At 38.2% G+C, this 20,590-nt stretch overlaps 1 long non-coding RNA gene across 1 annotated transcript in view; it reads left to right on the forward strand.

The window, feature by feature from the left end:
• Window positions 1-20,590, forward strand: part of LOC139690774 (uncharacterized) — a 191,903-nt gene that overhangs the window by 146,577 nt on the left and 24,736 nt on the right. The window contains exon 2 of the long non-coding RNA XR_011701509.1: window positions 4,756-4,836. This is a non-coding gene — a long non-coding RNA (uncharacterized lncRNA). The remainder of the gene's footprint in view (window positions 1-4,755; window positions 4,837-20,590) is intronic.

The raw sequence follows: 20,590 nt of genomic DNA on the forward strand, positions 1-20,590 counted from the left end.
TTCAGTGATGATGCAGGTATGTTTAAATCAACGTAAAATTACACATACTTTTATGTTGATACTTTAAAGTAGTCATGCCACAGCACTTAATAGTTGGAATTAATATTAATGGTTCTGGAACAAACTGTGTCATTCTTTTCTTGTCGAATAGCTTCATTAAATATACTTACCGGATAGCATTTGGTGCCTTTGGGATATCAGATTTTTAGTTACACATGTCTCAACGGTATGGTAGAGAGGAAATTCTCTCTGAAATTTGACAGATACTCTAAGTGGCCTTGGAACCGTGTGGAATTCATTTTAGTTGAAGGCCAAAGCAACATGTTCATCAACGTAATGTATACCATATCATGCTTACATATTATTGGGGTGACCTGTCATTGTAAGGTGAAAGGTGAAGGGACATTGCTTTCAAAATTCCTTAATTGAATTATTTGTCATGTATCCGCTTTACATCCTCCTGCCAAATGTAGGTTATTGCGGAACAATAGCCGCGATAAGACCCGTGTAGAAGTTACCTGATGATGGTTTATATTGAAACAGGATTATTTCAATAATTTTACGAAATAACCAAATACTTTCATCTTCGATGGCACTGCAATGCAAATGAGATTTGGTAGAGGGAGGATCACTCGTAGAAAGTGCAATGCAAACAATTTAACGGCATTTCATTCCATTGGCTCACACTGGTTGGTTTAGGCGTGAATTAATGGAATTGATTCATTTTTAAGAGAATGACTGTAACTTTGTCATTACACAGTATTTTATGTAGATACGACTCTAGTTCCGACATTCAATGAAGCGACGGTCATTTAGCGAGGATTTTAACCTCATGAAGACGTTGAAGGTCTTGCCCGTGTCTAAATAAAAACTGGAAACAAAGCTTTAGTTTTTCGTAGTTGATTTCATCCCATACAAAGTTAACGCCAAGGAAAAAGGCATGGGAGGCCCACCGATACCAGTTTTTAGAAAAAAACGGTGGGATTATTTCAGGAATTGCAGGGTTCAGAAAGAAATGCCTGGGTGGACTCCTAAGGAGTTGCAATTACGAATATTCTTAATGACAGCATTGTAGGGCGTATTGGTCGGCTAATTTTACACTCGTGACGAGACCTAAAGTGAATGATTTTATAAGTGTCACCGAATAGAATGGCTGGAGTGGAGGAGGAAAGGCTTATTGTGCTCGAATGCGCGGACAGACAGGCGCAAATGAACGAATTTGGCACCATGTGAAGGTTGCATCCAGCCGCCGCCCTCTGTTCTTTCTCTCTACATAGAGCGGAGGTGGCGGCAGGCACGGCGTAGTCAGGAATGCCCGTGGCGGAGGAGAGAGACAGTGGATAAGTATGCAATGAATTGGGCCAGGCGGAGGAGTGTTAGCCAAGAGGAAAATAAATTATGTAGGACGATGCAGTCATTGATGGTTAAGGATCAGCAGATTTTTATTTTTAAAGAGGATAGCCAAATGTACTCTGCACGCTCGAAGGCATATGCTTTTGTCATTCCTAAGGCTCTATACCAGTTTGCACTCACCCACATGACTGATTTTTATGATAGTGTTGTTTTATGACTCATTTAGGATGATTTCATTTCAGTTGTTAATCAGTTAAGTGTTAGTTTTTTAATTCTTAAAGCACTGATAATATTACTTATTACAGATATTTGAACTGGAGGACAGAGTTGAGGTGAAAATATGTCTAGCAGCTTTTTGTTTTAAAATGAGGACCTCATTAAAAAAAACAATGCAAATTCTGCAGATTTTGATGTGCCGATTCATAACGTGGATTGATCAAGCTTAATTTTTAGAGAGAGATTTGAATTTCGACTCAGTGGTGTTGAATCATTTGCTCGCATTTAAGGTTGCAAATCACTCATTAAAATCAAAAATGTATGTTATGGGCGATTAATCCTTTTTTAAAATCAGCTCGTTTATTCAAGAGAATCGACAAATAGTGCGTAAAAAACGAAAATAATATTCATTTTCCAAATAATTATTAAGGGAAATGTTTCATGAAGTTTTCTCGGGTCTTCCACCGGGTCAGGCGTTCCATTTTGGCCGACGTTTCGATGCCCGACTCGTGCATCGTCCTCAGGGTAGATACGATGTACGAGTTGGGCATCGAAACGTCGGCCAATATGGAACCCCTGACCTGGCGGAAGACCCTAGAAAACTCCATGAAGCAAATACGCCGGGAAAGCACCAGATCTTAAGGGAAAGGTTGATTGTTTGAATTTAGACTGTAAACACTTTTTTCCCCCGTAGAAATGGCGCGCATTCCATTGGTCGCCGTATTCCTATCTTTCACAAATCCCCTACGAAACGCCTCACGTGCTTTTGCCCGTTCCAAGGTCCTGACCCCACTGCGGAGTTTAGAGAAAATAATGCGCTTTAAAAAAGCGTTTTGATGTTACTTCCGCCTCGTCGAAGTCTTTTCTCCGCATATTTGAGAATTGGTTTTTTTTCAGCCTTTACATCGTTTTGGCATCCGGGATCGAGACCGAGAATTTTATGGAAATTGTGACAGCGCAGAATTAATAAACTCTTTGCAGAATCCCCGTTATGGGAGAAATATCCAAGTGTGAGTCATTTGCGGGCGTTAGAGGGGTTGGGCGAGGAGGGGGGGGGGCAGCAGCACATGGAATGGGATTTTGCGTGGTCTTTCCCGCGGATGTGTAGAAGGTGATGTAATGCATTTGTATACACGCAACCGGTTTCGCCTCCTGTCGTTGTAACGGGCGAGCAATCCCACTCCTTCCCCATTGTCCAAGACGGCCATCTCACACCCACGCGCGATCTGTTGTTTCTCTCTGAATGATACTTGGCATTAGCATTTATTTTTTCAGTTCCCGCCGTCTCCTTCCTTTTCCGCCGCCTGTGAAAACTCCATCACTTATTTTCGAGCAGACATTTTAGATCGGTCATGGAAAAAGATATCTCGGTACTCATCTTGTCCTCATTTCCGAACTCCTTCGTTGCCGGATGTTTTTATAACGCGAAAAGAAGTTAAACATCCGGATTTGGAATTAGTGTTTCACGTACCATTTTAGTACGTTGCACTTCCGCCATTGATAGATTTAACTTCTGGATCCTCAATCAATTAGTTATCGTAGGATTACTCGGTTAGAAAATGGTGCGATAGAGTTTAGGGCATTTAACATTTGACGGGAAAGTCATCAGTGCCAAGTTGATCAATTTACCAATAGTAAATCTGGTGCGTTGCTTGAACCTGGTTAAAGTGTTGTAAATGAAAATGAATTTATTTTCCTTATTGCAATATATTATGAATTTACCGAAAAAGTGAAACCAAAGTCTTTGTTTTGGATTCTCCAAGTCACTTCATCGTCTACATCATTCATCCGCTTCACTCAAGTATTACCTCTGTGTACTACTTGAAAAAGATTTATTTACATTTTGTTACATTGTGATATGCGCCTTCACCCGATTTCATATTTTATACTCTTCCATTCATAAAGTTCAAATCTTGCAGGAACTATGGTACAGTGTATTGATATTATTGTATGATAGGATGGTGAGGAATATCCTTGCCATAGACAACGATAGTTTAATATCTGCAGCGTGAGGAAGTAAACGGTTTTTGAAACCGATTATACAATATTATATCCATTCATTAAGACAGGTATTGATTCATTCAGGCCATCGTTGCACATTTACAGAGCAGTGCACATCTTTCCATCATTTAATAATCAATTGAAATATTACTTGTGAAGACCAAGTATATCGTAATGTAGAAACTAGGGAGTGATGATGAAAATAAAATAGACAAATAGGTCTACGAGCATTTGAAGAGAGAACCTATGGGGGCTATACGGAAGAAGGAAAAGGAAGGTAATTGGTTACGTATAAATTAAAGATTCAGGTGTTATGTGGTGGAACTGTTCCAAAATGACAGAGACGAAAACTATTACATTCTCCACTTCATAAAACTTCATTAAGTGGAAAATTGTAATAGTATTCGTCTCTATTATAATTGGTTACATTCTGAGGTAGGATAGCTTACTGAAAACCTTTATCGAAGGGAGCCTGGAAAGAAAGACATACAGAGGTCAATGGCTGAACTATGGGAAGCAGGTGATGGGAGACGTCAGCAGAAGAATCTGTGATGAAGTAAAAAGACCGGCAGCTGACAGGATGGCATGGATAGCTGCTACCTACCTATCCCCGTATGGTTAACCCTTGATGGTAATCATAGGGGCTCCTAAAGTTCTTCATTTCCTTGGATTGGCCTCGGGTAGGATTTATTGAGTGTCTTTTTTGTAGGGTTTCTGGTTTTAAATTAAGTTACGTTTTTGAAAAAGTACATAGTGATACTTGAATATTTGAATTAACTCGGTTCTCCGAGTAAAATTTTCTGCAGGGATGAATCAAAGGTGTCATGTTTGAGTGATACGAGGTACATAGTATGTTATAGGTGTATTCTATGAAACTGATTAATATTATCTGAAACGAAAGATGATGCATTGTTTAATTTTAAATGTAATATCATGAGCAGTCAAAATTAGTAACCTACCCATTAAATATTGGTTTTGGGCGACTCCCAACGGTTAATATCCATTTATCTACCTACCTGCGTGGTACCCTGCAAACCACCGTTAGGACGTGTGGCAGGGAAATATGCACCACAGAACATGCTGTTTGGAATTGCATGAAATGACCTTGCTGAGACTTCTCAGTTGAGAATGATAATGTATATTCTGTGATGCGCGTTTCACATTGTTCCTTTAATTTCTTTTCAGGCCGTTTCACTGCTGCGGTGTCCATCTCTAGCTCGCCGGAGGCACGACTCTCTCTTCTGGGCGCATATGGGATAACCTGACGTGAGTTAAGAAAGCATTTTCTCACATCTGAAGTTGATATCCTAACAACTTCTATGCCGTAGATTGTATTGGTATAATGGCTGATTATGTGTATATGTTATCGACTTACTTATTTTTACTGGCTGTCCCTAAGCTCAATGTGTACAGCATGTGTTCAGTCCTCCTTCGCAACCGTCGCGTGGTGGATCACCTGACATGTCATGGTCTTCATCTTCACTCGTTGGATTGCTTTCCTTTCTCTAAGGATTCATTTCTCCTTCCCCTCGTTTCGTTAACCTCCGCTCCTATCAAGACTTCCCCCCCTTCGTGTGGGTGTGTGGTGATACTCCATGCACCATATGAATATTCAGTACTGATTTTAACCGAGTTTTAATCTCTCATTGAGACCCTTATTCGTTTCCTGACTTAGAACATGCAAGAATATTAATATTTGACGGTAAAAAGAAGGGGTCTTCTCTTCATGAAATAAATTAAACGCGGCAATAATTGTCTTATGAGTTTCAAATGAAAGTTAACCACGCACTAGATATGATTTGAAAGTTCCCCAAACGATTCCAACTTTGTTTTCAACTCGCTTTCGATTTTCTGGCGTTCTTCTTGAAGATAGTTTTCTTTTCTCCAGCAAACGAGCAAAAGTGAAAATCTTGTTGCCAATGAGATCCCTGCCTTCAGCATCGCTGTGATTTGAGTTTGAATTTTCTTGTAAATATTCGGGCTATGTGTTTCATTTAGTTATCCAATTTTAATGAAACAGTTTAAGTATTCTAGTATGGAGAAAATGTATTCGATAGAACCTATGTTTAGAACTAAAATGTATGGTAAAAAACTGTGAAAATAATTTTTTATCGCTATGGACGACTCCTGAACCTTTGAATATTCGTAGATTTAATTCAGTTAAATTCTTCAGGTAATTAGATTAGCTGCTACAAAATTCTAGCAATATCTCTTGGCAAAGTACTGTATACTTTTCGCACAAAGACGGTGGTTGGGTTTAGCCTGCCCATTTTCATTTTTTATAGCTAGCATGCCTTCATGGTATGCACATAAATTTTTTGACGCAGAGTTGCTTGCTCATCACTCAGCGAGACACTTGCCTCAAATATATTATTAAACGCGGACATTAAGGAAAGGAGGACGGGGCGCTTTCGGTCCTTATTCCGACCGTTTTTGTCCCCGGTGTATCAAACTGGTTAGGAAAGCGTCGCTGCTTGTAAACATCATCCGTCGTGGGGAACCTTGGAGAACATGGGGAACCTTGGAGCGGTTTAAAAAGAGTAATTTCAATAGATCTTCGATAAGAGACCCAGTGTCATATGACAATGAGGAAAAGATAAATGAGAAAGATGAAGAGAAAAATATTCCGTTTTTCTTTCCGAAATGATTTTCCAGGTAACAAATGATCAGTCAAGTTTGATGAGAATTATAATCTACATCTGTACAATGCTCAATAATAATTCCCCGTGTCACAAGGAAGCTCGGGTGTTCAGTGCCTCAATTATTCTTAGCCTTGTTTCCTGACTTCGTGATTCTAGGGCATCACATCCTAATTCCTCGATCACAATCGCGATCTTACCTTTTTCCTAGGAATAGTTTTTTAATAAATCCATTGATTTTCCCTTAATTTCTCTTCCAACTCATTAATTTAATATTTGTGTTCCCAGGTCACAAATATTTTAATTCCAATGGTGCATTATTCATTTTGGAAGTGTTATTTTTGAAGGGGGATATAGTAGTAAGGGTACGTCATCTAAAGAAGCATTTACAAAGAGGAATACGTCATCGCTGCCACAATTTTATAATGAAGAATCTCATGGACTGATTTGGTATACAATATTGTTTCGTTATTTTTGAACCTTACTTCGGTGACCTATTTATTACCCCACCAAGCTCCAATACTTGCAGCGGAAGTTCTTGTTTGATTGGTTCTCAGTGCTACAGGTTTCTCATTTACCCGCACAAGAAAAAATGAAGTCAAACTTTCAGCGCCATCGTGTCCATTTCGAAGAAACTCCTCATTTGAGAGAGCAAAACGGTGATTTTCGTTCCCCAAAAAAAAATGCTGAGAGGAGACTTCGATAAATGTGTTCTATCTTATTTTACCTTCGAGTTCGGCAAACTGCGTGATGACCCCGATTCTGAGTGGCTTCCTTTGTTCGTTTGCATCTCTTACTCTGAATTGACCGAAAAAAAATGCACTCCAATGTTCGTGCCATTATTATCCGCCGCTCGAAAGTTTACGCCCAAATGACAATGCTGGGTGAGTCTCAGTTGGTTTTTTCCGTGGTGGCGGGAGTGAACAGACTAAAACGCGTTCCTGCGCCAGGCAAAGTGCAAATTATCGGTCGTGAAGATTCCCACACGATCGCATCCCTCATGAGCCGTTATATGACCGTATTTTTGGTGCCTTTTTGAATTCTGCTTTAGCTAAGTGAAATACGAGCAGACCTTTTTCTATCAACAAGAGGTTCGAGTAGTTCCTCGAGGAAACCGTGGTTCTCTCTTCGTTGGAATGTTTCTCTTCCACACTTGGCGCTGCGGAATAATAAATGTGTACATCGGTAAGAAATCAGTTTTCATGATTGATTTAGAGACCGGAGTATTTAAGAATCCGTTGTTATATTAGGTTTGGACCCGACAAACTATGATGCAATCGATGACACAAATATGCTGCGAAATGCGGGTGACAAAACTGTTTCTTCCACGAGATAACTATGGTGAAGGAAAGAGTCCTTACAGTTTAAAATTAAGGTGATGATCGTCTGCAGTCGCAGTAGATAAGAAAATCTCCAAACAATACTGGGGATAGACGCTCTAGAACAAGTGGATAAGTGCACTGGAAGATCACTAGCGACTGAAGAAACAAGAGGGATATAGTTAGCGGAATACGCTAGGAATGTCGAAGAAGGTTTTTTAACAGAAGCTACTACTAAAGACAAAGGCACTAGCATACACATAAGGAAGCGATTCATTAAAGATTAATTATGAAGCCCCTGTTTCTACGTATACCAGAATCGACGACAATGACGGACAGCTGAGGAAAAAAGGTCAGAGGCAATGAAATTGTGGTGCTACACAGAATTATGCAAATAAAATGGACCGACAGTATGACAAATGAATTAGTCCTTGGAATAGTGGGCGAAGAGGGAAGCGTATGCGGAACATTAAAAAAGAAGAACACTTATATGGACGTATCCTAAGGTATTATAGTTTACTGAATGAAAAATGACGGGGAATGATTACTGAGGTGGGTCTAGGATGACCTTCTAGAAGCAGTTAATGGAAAACTTTGGAGCAAGGAAGTATGAGGGAACGAATAGATCGGAAGGAAACATGATGATTTGGAGAGCTGTCACAAACCAACCCTCGGATTGATAACCCGGGATGACGAGAACATAATTTGGCGATTTATTTCTGTAATCCATTTTATAATCCGGGCTGGATCAGGTGCCACTACTGGGACATCAAAACGTCTTATCTGAAGTTGACACAATAAGATGTTCGCTTTTTAACTACTTGTAGATCACTGCGAATGTTCTATTTCGAGCTCTCGCTATGCGTTTAATTTACTTCTTATTACCATAGGCCCTAAAATCTTTGCATTCACATCTCTGTGAAGCTTTACCTCCTCATCATTTTCTCTCCATAGCTTAGTCATTAGAGGCTTGAGGATTGAATTCCAATGTCCCCTTTCAAAACTTATTTTCGGGTTTATTTCAACAGTTATTCACTGGGATACTTTTTCAGCTGCCCTTTTGACGCTGATGCCATCCCGACCCGTGTAAAAGTACGTGTTTAATACGAGAATATAGATATAATTAATATGCAGAGACGGAGTGCGTTATCGTATGGATCAGAACGTTGGTGCTTAGAAAAGGAAAAAAAGGGAAATACATTTCGAAACACTTTCCTGCAAACTCTTTTAAGTAAATTGATAGCTAATATCCATAAAAGAGTATAGGAATGAAAAAGAACAGGAACAAGGAAACGAAAACGTAAGTGTGAGTGACAATTTGGAATCGAGAAATTGATTCCATGACGAACATTCCGAGGCAAAACATGGAAGAAAACAACTTAAGAAACAAGGCTGATTGATTAAATAACAAAAACTAGGTTGATGAAAATAATACATACGGGCTCTGTAAACCGGAGGGTTTAATGTTTGTAAACATTTATGGCTTAAAAAACTCCTTGAAAATGATCTTCATATCGATATTCCCCTCATAGAATTAATTAATAAAAAGATCAAGGTAAGATGTTGAGTAAGATGTTAAGAAAGATCGTGAGGATTTTAGGCAGGCGAGGTAATGATAGGAAAAGGATAGGCACGTCGCACAGGATGAAGGAGGATAGAATGCATTCGGAATAGAAGAGGGGTTTATAGTAGTGTGGGGAGTCAGGTTGTGTCTTCTCAGCGGGGCTATTTTACAATAATTCTTTGATAAATGATTTCTAATGAATGCAGTAGTGTTCAGTGTGTGCATCCAAAATCTTCCCGAAACGGTAGACTACCAAATATCCTGACAAGATGGGAAGGAATGCTTTTGTTCCCTCAGTTATTCTTCAGAATCGAATAGTTATGTTGACGAACCTGCGAATAAATGGGTTTTATGAAGTGGAATACCTTATTTTACGTAAGCAAATTAAATTTGCTCTCTATTTATTTCTGGTGTTATCGTACGAAGTCAGACGAGACGTAATTTCTAAGGGTTAACGAGTCCCCCATATTTTAGATCCTTGAGCACCGTTTCCTCGCTATCATCGATTTTCAATAGCGGCCTTCTGGAGCTTTCTCCTTCGTGTCCTTAAATTATTCCCTACGAATATGGACGAAGTCCTATTAAATAGGATTTGGAATTGAGATTTGACAGGCTTTTCCAACTCACATAAAGAGACCACATTCTTGTGCACCCAATGAATACCATTGAGAAGCATTGAATTCATCTTAATAATTTGTACATTTGGACGAATAGTTTTGTAATTAAAATTCAACTGAATGTTTTGTGGATTAAGTGGTCGTTGGCGCTTTGTGGACTAATTCGACAGGCAGGATATCTATATCTTCAGCCAAAAACCTATGATAGAGTATTTCTGAAATGATTCTTGGTCAAATTTCTGTAGCCGATCAAGTGGACTTTGATTAAATATCATTTCTTATTTTTTTTAAATTTTGGAAGTTGAAACATTGCGACTATCAGCAAAGATAAACTAATTTCAATTGTATTCGTGTTTTAAAGTGAGGCCAAATGAGCCGTAAATCTTGAGGAATGTTGAAGCCAAAGATTTAATCTCTGAGAGTGAACTCCACGTTTTCTGGTGTTAATATTCAATTGACTATTTAATTGAAATTTGTCGGTGAAATGTCATGGGGTTTGAAATTTGGCAAACCTTTTCGTTGACCTGTGTGAGGTATATTGATTCATTTCTTTTTGAGGGTCGCTTAATGATGCGATTACACAGTTACTGTTGCGATGAACACTTCCGTGAAGAGGAAGAAAAGATATATAAGGCTTGATTGACTCGCTGCTGTTGAAGCGTGACTTTTTCCTTGCATTTTCTCCTCCCGAAAGAACAGCGAAATATGGTGAACTTCTTCAACCGACCTCTGAGCTCAAAAACCATATTCCGCTTGATCAAACCCTTTGGGTGAAGAGTTTTCTAGAGAGGGAGAGAGAAAGAGCGAGCAAGTCTCGCGGAACGCCGGTGGCGTCGCTTGTGGCTACCTGTCGACCTTGGCGGCAGTCATCGAGTGAACTGATTCCCCAGCGGGTGACCTCCCGACCGTGACTCATGCACTGCCGGTTCCGTCTGTTCGCACACCACAGCGGGCCGATAAAAGGGGTGAAGAGGGACTTCGATCATCAAGACTTTGGTTTTGCTCGCGTTGGGTATGCTGACGTAGTCAAGACTGCTTAGTACTTCACCTGCTAGTTCAAAGTGGGGAACCAGATAAAAACTTTGGTTATGGTGTAGATATCATAGATTGATTTTCGGGTTATCATTAATGGATTTTGGGACAGTCGCATCATCAAGTATGAAGAACGAACGAAGAAGAATATTTCTTTTCCATAGTTGTATATTAGCTCAAGGTACGAATGCAGGGAAAATGTCTCCGCTTTATTTTCATTGTTTATTTATATACCCTGCGAGCCACCGTTAGGATATATGGCAGGGGGTGAAACATACCAGAATAATTTTACCCGAACACGACCCTACCTCGGTCAAACAATGTTATTATGATGCCCTATCCCCTATCGTTCGGGTAAAAAATGACGTCTTAAATCTATCTGTTCTACGCTTAATCTCTCTAATTTTATTAGCATGATCTCTACTACCGTAGCACGATAGGGGGATATAATACATTTTCGACATCAATGCTAAAGAGATGCCCTTCCAATTTATGCAAGAGCTTCAATCTGTAATTTAACCTTCCCTCCAAGTGATTCCCACCCTAGCTGCTCTAATATTTTCGTTGCGCTTCTAAGCTTATCATAACAACGTTTTACATATCAAGCTCCTCTACGCTGCACGCGGTCCAAATCGGCAACTAATCTAACTTCTTGAGGATCCCATAAACTAGAAGCATATTCTAAATGAGGCCTATCCAGCGACAGATGACAATTCTCTTCGCCCTTTTCATCACATTTTCCAAGTACTCTTCTAATAAATCTTAATTTTTTGTTATCTTGTCCACATATTCCCCCCTATGTGTTTCACCCAGGAGAGATCGTGAGTGAGGGTAACGCCTAGGTATTTAGTTGAATCTACACTTTCTATTTCGGTGTTCCCAATGCAGTAAGCGTTCGAGAGGGAATTGCTTTTTTTCCAAATATTTATCACTATGTAAATTTTTAAGTTTAATTTTGATTTCCAAGTGTCGCGCCAGCGTTGTATATAGCAAGCGTTGTAGCAATAAGGTCAGCTGACAAAGCTGCTCGGTCCTCAGGATCACGGATATCAATGTTAACCTCTGCATCGTCGGCAAATAAACTTATCTTACTAGTGACTACAGATTCGATGTCTTTAACATAAAAAAGGAATAAAAGAGGTTCGAGAACACTTCCCTTGGGATCACTTTAAGTGGCTTCAACGGAATTAGAGCTCCATCATTTAACATCACTGACTTTGACTCGACCATTCAAAAAGTATTTGATTCCGACCCAGGATATTTTTATTAATGCCATATGCTTCTAGCTCTGCGAGTAGTTAACTATGAAGTACTTTGTCGAAGGTTTTCTTAAAATCTAGAGAAATCGCGTCCACTGGAACGTGTCTATCTCTCGAAATAAGTATGTCATGAACAAAAAGCGCTAGTTGTGTGTCGCATGATCTACCTTTTCGGAAACCGTGCTGATTTTCCATTAACATTTTCTGACTATCGAGGTGTCTCACGGTCGAACCAGCTACTATACATATGTTCTATAACCTTGCACGAAATTGATGTAAGGGAAATGGGTCTGTAATTACTCGGTTCGCTGTCTCCGTTTTTAAAAATTGGTGTTACGTTATCCGTTTTCCAATCTCTGGGAACCTTATGATCTACCAGCGACTTCTTAAATATTATTTTTGGATACGGCGCAATTTCCGAAGCTTATTCCTTAGATATACGAGCGGATATGTCATGGGGCCTGGAGGATTTATTAGGGCTAATATTTATCAGCAAACATTCTAATTCATTATATGAGATTTCAATTTTGGGCATCGGTTGACCGGCACTAATTGGTAAGCTATCGGAGGTATTCTGTGAGATATTAGTGAAGACGATTTGAATGAAGGAATGTAATAAGTTAGCCTTTACCAAACTGCTGGTTACTCTTTCGCCTTTATCATTTTTCAGTGAATCAACAGTTGTTTTATTTCCCTCAACTTCTATGACAAATGACCGGAATGCTTTTGGATTCTCTTTCAAATTTTCAGCTAGCCTTTTCCTTTTGAATTCCCATAAAGCTTTCCGAAATTAATTCTTGGCATTCGCCCTAGATATCTTATAATCATAAGCGATCTCATTCTTTTTGGTACTGGAGATGTCATCCCAATTATTTTTCAATTCGGCGTGACATAGCCTTAGACGTCGTAATGCCTTTCTAACATCCGCATTGTACCATCTAGGTTCTTTGCTATCTTTTATAAATTTACTGGGAATGAACTTGTTGACTGCTGAGCGCGTTATCTCAAGAAAGTGATTCCACGTATCCTCAGTATTTCGGTGATTATTATCTTTCTTAAAACTAACAAATTGATTCTATAGCACGTACTTTCACTTCTTTAGCTCGCACTTGTTTCAGTTTTGTTTCACTTTGTATCGATTATCGGTTACATTCGTATGAAAAATCGCAGGAAATTTAAAAAAAATCATTGTACTTTATAATCCAAATTATATCTAACGAAAAGAGTGTGTATTTTCACTTGCGAATGTCGTAGTGTTTGCAAATAAATGAAAATGTTGCGCGTTAACCTGTAGTCTTGCCACATTTCATGTTTTGAGTACCCATGTCCATCCTAATCGCAGTTGAAGTAATATTCAATATTTATCCATTTAGTACGAATCGTAATTTGTATCCGAAACACCGAAAAGTGGAATTTTTCATGTGCAATTTCACTTTCTCAGAATCGGTTATTTTATAAATTTATGCAGGAAATGGGGTGTAAGACTCTGAAATGGGTTACATAAGGCTATCTTATTTCGAATCCCGGATGTGTATTCAATCCATCCAAGTTATTCACTAAGTTTAAAAGCTGGTATACATGAACAGCAAAAAATTACGTAAGACTGCGAAGTAACTACTGATATCTTTTATTTGATGGTTCAATGGGTCCCGATGAATAATATCTTGCGATTACAGCTTTGATGCGTCTCGCCTGATTGGGGCAGATGTTCAGGTCATCTCAGTTTTTTGAGTTCCGTGAGGCTTGAAAGTTAAGCTGCTGACTTACGTCTCACTCCAAGTATTTCACTGCGGGAATGGTGGAACTGAAACGGTGGTTAGGCATTTTTTTTACTCTTGATCGTTTCTTTGATTCCACCTGCGCCCTCCAGATCTAATCGTTCGCGGAAATAATAGAGGTGCGTTTCGAAAAAAACTCGGTTTGTATGAGGTACGGGGAAAAAAGGATGAACCTTGTAAGTAGAAGAAGACAGCGGATTGTGGATCGCGCTGATGGCGATGTACACGTAAATGAAAATATTTTTCATCAATTTCTTCAGTATAGCTTATTCATACTGTTGAGTAAATATCAAGGTTCAGAGGTGTTAGTTCGTTTTCTTGATCACGATAGCCAGGGGTTTGTAGAAGGCCGTGTTAGTTAGAAGAACTACGATTTACATTAACATAATTCTTATTTATTCTTTTGCCGTTTTTTTCTATCATACCCTCACAAAAACAACTAAGGAGTTAATATCTAATGGGCCGGAAACAAACAATCAATGCCACTTAGCAGCACCAACAAATCTACAAGAACACTAGGTGCTTTTACATGTATATTCACAGAGTATCAAAATATTATCTCACAAGAATAATAGATAGTAACTACTATCATACGTATCATCTTTATGATCCTACTTTCCCGATACATTTTCTGTAAGATTGTGATTAATCTATGGCATTCCTATTTTAGGCATGACAATGTGAAAGTGCTTGATGGACTTAGCCATCCGTCACTGAAATGTACAGCAGTAGGATAAAAATTATTTAAAATATTGAGTACTACTGAAAGGGACTGTTCGTAATGTATTGAAATGACTCAATCGTGGCCAATGTCATCCTGGTGGAATGAAGACGTGGATGTTGACATCCCAAACCCCACCGTTACGAGCCTAAAACTACAGCTTCAGTTTTAGGTTGTCATACAGCCTATCACTTCGTCTTCCTGTTCATTACGGGAAAGGTCGTAGTTAGGAAAATACAGAATCTGCACATTTGGCTTTCTTTGGAATATGAAAGAAATCGTCTCTGGATTTTTCTTTACTTTGTAAATAATCACACACTCTATGAAAGTATAAGCCTTAAACTACAGCGGTTTCAAATTTTTTCTGCAATTCACAGTTTTTCCCAGAACAAGAAGTTGAAAAACTTTCAAACTTTCTACATTATTATGTGTCGCTGCTCCGCTGATAATAGGATACTTTTTGCACGGCTTAAGTCTCAGTCGTGACTCCAGATCATTCCTATCAATTACCTTGAGAAATGCATAAAGTTTAATGTTATTGCTTGCAGGCTTTATTTTTTTGCAAAATTTAATTCGAAATAATGGCCGTACAAACTCGCTAGCAATGTCATAAGAAAGGAATTTTAATGAACCATCACAGTTTTAGTATTGGATTTTTGTATTTTTACTCGAACGTGTGAAAATATGTTTATTCCATTCCAAAATTTTGTAAAATTTAGTGCTATTTAAAAAGCATCCCTTGGAAACCCGTGTAATTGTTTACGATTGTATGGGAGAAAACGCCCCAAAGGAATCAATATAGAAATCAGGATTACTAGGAAGGGATTTCTATATACCCATTTCTTTTTTTTAGTTTGGTCTACAATTAATATGATAAAATTTATTTATTTAAATATGTTTTCATAAAGTTCTTCATAGTATTAAAGCACTATTTTTTCTGCCTTAGCAGTGGTGGTGGAGCGACTAAAAAGAGAGTATTCGGTAGGGCATAACTCCATAATTGTAAAATAAACTGATAGTTAATGGATCAAATTAACTGAAAAATCTGGATTTGGCGAGCATACATATTTGTAAAACTAATGTTTGTGGAAAAAATACTGTTTGCTGTTCCATTAACTCTCTACATTGTAAGAAAGTATTTTGTTTTCAGTTTCTGTTGGTCTCTGTGTTTTCTTGAAATTCCGATGCCTTTGCCTTCAAATATATTTTCCAGAAAACTGTTATACCTCAGAAAATGTCTACCAAATTTAATTTTCCTTTTCTTCAACTCTTTTATCAAATTCTTCTCCTCTTAAACTTCCCTCAGAACTTATGCTGCTTTTCTTATCTGACCAGCTTGTTCTTCTCTAAATCTACTTTTCCATCACATCTGACCGAGACATTTTCATATTTCTTTCCCATTGTTGGAGTTTCGATTCCATACAACAACATACGCCCAGTATAGTTTTTTCCCGTGGATTTTTTAATTTCCAAGTTCATGGGTTTTGTTTCCTAAAATATTCTTTTTATTTTCGCAAATCTTTTTGCCAGAGCTATCCCTCTGTTCACTGGAGTGGTTCATCTTGTGCAGGAAATTACCTGGGAGAATGTATATTTTTTTATTCTTGCTTTTGGAAGCATTTTTTATTTACGTTTTGGACAAAATTCCCGAAATATTTGCTTATATTGTTCTACATTAAAGCTTCGTGTGTGGTGATCTTATTTGAAATATATTTACCGACCCAAAACTGTGGATGGGGTTCGTAGGAGCGAAAATATTGTTGATAGTTAGTCATTCCAGCCAGATCCAACGCATTCAGATGGACTATTTGGCTAATATCAGCGATTTCTATTTGTCAGAATGAGTCTCTCCTTTAATGTCATTATTTTTGTTTTCTCATGAACATGGTGAGTATGGTGTGAATTTTAAGCCCATATCAGAGAAGTTTTCTTCGTTGTTTGGTATTACGGTTGATATTTTTACGAAATCAGTAGTGGATGAAATCACAAGATGATTTTTTCTGCAACCCAGGTATTGGTTCATCATAGTTCCTTCATTTGCCAGTTTCCCTGGTGGTTGATAACAAAATGGCGGAAAGCGCGCCTTGGCATCTCTCCCCCATCAGCCTTCTCCCTCCAGACCCAGGCTTTAATTCCGCGCCACCGCTGGAAATAGAGCGTTAATTGCATCGTCGGTTGACCTAAGGCTTTTTAGCTGTCTAAGTGAAGGAAGGAGAGTGAGGGTGTGAGTTGGCCCGCCGGAAGTATTTTTTTCAGGGGTGGCGATACTCTACAGAACCGTTAAAATGAGGGTTGATGGAGGAATATAATTTAACCAAGCGTCTTCCCTCACCCCCGTCATTTTCTCATTTCGACGGGTCCGGGAGGGCGGACGTGAAAGGTCACAGGACGTGAGAAGAAAAGATCGTTCTTCTCCGTTGGAATGTTTTCATCGAATTTTGTAGTTTATTTGTAAAAATAAAAATTAGTATCCTGCACTTCCAACTGCCTCCCGGGAGTAGTCGCGGTGTTTTGCCGTTTAATTTTATTGAAAAAAATCAGTATCCAGTCCTTACTCTTTGCTGCCAACAGTTAGCGGAAGCAGTATAACGGATTACGCATCGAGTGGTACAAGTTCCATGGTTCCAACATGAATTCATGGACTGGGCATACAGGTAATCATTGGCGGACGCACATACAGACGAAAAATTAAATGTATGTAATATTTTATACACATTAGTTTCATCGTTAGCCCCAGTGGCAAGCCAGTTTTCCTCTTCGGCCACTCTCTTGAAATACCCCCTTAAATGTGTAACAAATAATATTGTACTTTAGTGTCACGAAAACCAGTTCTTGCTCGTGGTAGTGGGTAATAAAACTTTATCTCGTCCTAAATTATCTCACGTTATTTTGATTTGTCAATCTCATGTTTCAATTTGCATATTTACCTCAGTTTTAAACGGGAATTTTAATTATTATATTGAGATTAAGTATCCGATTCGTCATCTGATCTTCCGAATTTACTAAGGCTACTCTTACAAGTTCTTTGTCATAGCTTGAAATAATCTTTAACTTACGCCCCTCCTCGAAGTATCAGTAATAAATTCATTCCTTTCTTTAAAACAAATATTTAGAATCCTGTGCGGATGTGCGAAATCGCATTCTGAGTTTCAAACAATATTTTGAAAATCCACTTTGCATTCTCACCCGCGGATGTTGAATGAAGTATACGAAACATCCGTGTTTATTTACTATTATACTCCTCTCCCCATAACTAGGCAAATGCTGAAAAACTAGCATAATTGGAAAATAATGGATCAACAAACAAAATTTTTAAACTTTCACACCATAACTTAAATTATATTGCATGATTGAAGCCAGAACGCAGATTCATTACCTGGCAAAGTTGACTCGTCCGACTGTAATGCAAATTCAGTTGGTCTCAGGATACTGTACAACATATCTGCCACATTTTCAGCCATTTCATCTATTCGTCGTTGAACTGGAGTATTGCTTAGGGGAATAATTTTTATTGTATCATTTGGTGGCTTATGCAGAACAGTACTCAGGACTTCACTTACTGCCTGTAAGATGAATTCTTCACCAATTGTGGTGTTAAACTTTAAAAACGAAGCTTAAAAACGGAGACAAAAGGATGGCTACCGAGCCTTCGCAAATTCCACATTGTCAGGACCCTCCGACGCCCCCCTGCCACCCCCTTGCCTATTTTCGCCCCCACAGAATAGAGCACCACCCCACCGGGGGCTGTAGTGCTCACTTTGGGAACCACTAAGCTAGGCAAATGCGAGAGTTAATCCTAGATCAAAGAGACTGCACACTCATTTATGCTTTAATTATTTTATATTATTTTGAGTTTAAATTCAGAATAAATATGTACTAAAACTGCCATCACCAATTATCAATCCTGAATTTAGGTTAACGCAGATATCCAAGAGACCCTTTCGATTTATTCCATTTTCGCTTTATCTCTCGTTTATGGCAACTGGCATCCTACTCCATAGTTACATCGGTTCACTTTGTTTTTCACTACCCTCATCAAGCTTCTTGCTTCAAATATGTCCTGTGTATGAGTTTATCCCTGTAGTTATTCATTTAATTTTATAACCTTCTTTCTTCTCTCCCTCTTTGAAGTGCTGGTTGGTTAGTAACCCAATCCGTCTATTTGAACTTAATTTTTCTTTTGTATCTTATTTTCGCCACCTCCTATCTCTTTTCTCTTTTCCTACCGCTGTTTTTGCATTCGATCCACAGAAAAGTATCGTCCATCGCATCCCATTGTATGTGTATCCTGTTGAGGTTTTTTTATCATGCAAAGACGGACATTTATCCATTAATAGATTTCCCTTCTATTTGGGTTGCAGTACTCTACTTAATAATCGTATTTTACCGTTGCAAATGATCATGTTTAACAAATTTATCGGTCCGTATCTTTGGAATGTTCAAAGTTGATGATAAAACCCTAGTATTGGTTTTTAAAATTTTTGTTTGCCTTTACTTTTTCGACACATTACTCACATTAACGTATGCTCCCTTTAGATTCTCTTATTTTTCTACTTTCAACGATATACTTTCTTCAAAATAGGATATTGTGATGTTTTTCGCGTATCCTAAATTGGTTTATTTAATTTTATTTTCGAATTTTTCGGTGTGGATGCTGAAAATTACTGTGGAAAGCACACATATTTATATGCATCTTTGTTTTCTTTTCCACTTCAGCGATGAGTGAAGATTTAATTACAGCCTTTAGATCTTTATATTGACTTCTTTTCTCAAATCTGCCATTACAATGAAACTAGGATAGGCAATTAGGGCCGTCGCTTTCAATTATTTGAAATCTGAATTTTACTTCCCCGTTAAGTGAAGATGACATCACACCTCTGTGGCATGACTTCATTTCCATGAAAAATATGGTAATTCATAGTCCCTAATGTTAAAAGTATCAATGACAATATCAATGATAATCTGCTCCCATGGAAGAAATTCAGATGTATTATTTTTGTATCAATGAGTTTTACCGTGTAATTATTTGTAAAAGCGTTTGACTCTCCTAAATATTAGCTTTCATTTTTATATGTGAAATATAAACCCGTAAGGCTTATAAGAAGTGAAACCGTATGTGCAGTGAATAGTGCAACTGGGAAATTGAGGTTGGCATATTGTGGTATAGGTACGTGCGAATTTCCAGGAAAATGTAAAACACTATTGTGAACATACTCTCGTTAGACTAGAAAGGAGCATGATAAGCTTTAATAATAAACGTTTAATTTCTTAATGAGGAGTGTGATTTAAAGAGAACTTTAATTTCTTTTAGTCGTAATATAATGTATGCTTAAAATAGTCATTTTATCACTTTCCCCTCGTAATTTGACTACATTAATCAAAACAATTTTTGTTAAGCCAAATATTTGACACTGAGGACCAGAAGCGTTCAAAAATCATTATCCCGAGGCATCTTTAAAATGACTAATTATGTAGAATTTGTATCTTAGGGTAAATGAACATGGTGGTTTAAAATTGAGTAGGTAGATTATTTTATTGACAGATGATTTAGCCACTAATTTCGCACATATTCACGAAATATGCAATCAAGATCAATTAGTACAACTGAATATGAAGCGTTTTACCAAAAAAACTGCTTGAGTCGGTCGCTATGGGTTTTTTAGGCGCTACGCTAGGGCTTACGCGAAATAAAAATGGATGCGTCCGAGATTAATTTGCCCTTAAATGCACACTCAGGGGAACGTTTAGGGATGAGGCAAGTCCTTGTGCGTAGTGAGCATTCCAGTTCGAGGAATTGATGTCATCTATATCTCCCTCGGTCGTTCTTCATTTGTTAAAGAGTTATGTGGGGGGTATTCCAGTTCAATCCAATTGGATCAATCTCCATCACAGAAGGAGATGACTTCATCTTTGAAGAAAAAATGTAACTTCAGAAGTAAAAAGTCATGTTAACATTAAAGGGCTAGAATTTCTCGCTCAGAGAGTTTTTTTTAGCTGAAGATCATGTGGTACGGTTGCCTACAGTTTGAGAGCAAATGTATGTATTAACTCTCAATTCTTCTGTTTTATTGCCATTAATTTTCCCCCGGCC

The sequence above is a fragment of the Hetaerina americana genome, unplaced genomic scaffold (assembly GCF_022747635.1).
Source record: "Hetaerina americana unplaced genomic scaffold, ioHetAmer1.1.p SCAF_3, whole genome shotgun sequence".
NCBI lineage: Eukaryota > Metazoa > Arthropoda > Insecta > Odonata > Calopterygidae > Hetaerina > Hetaerina americana.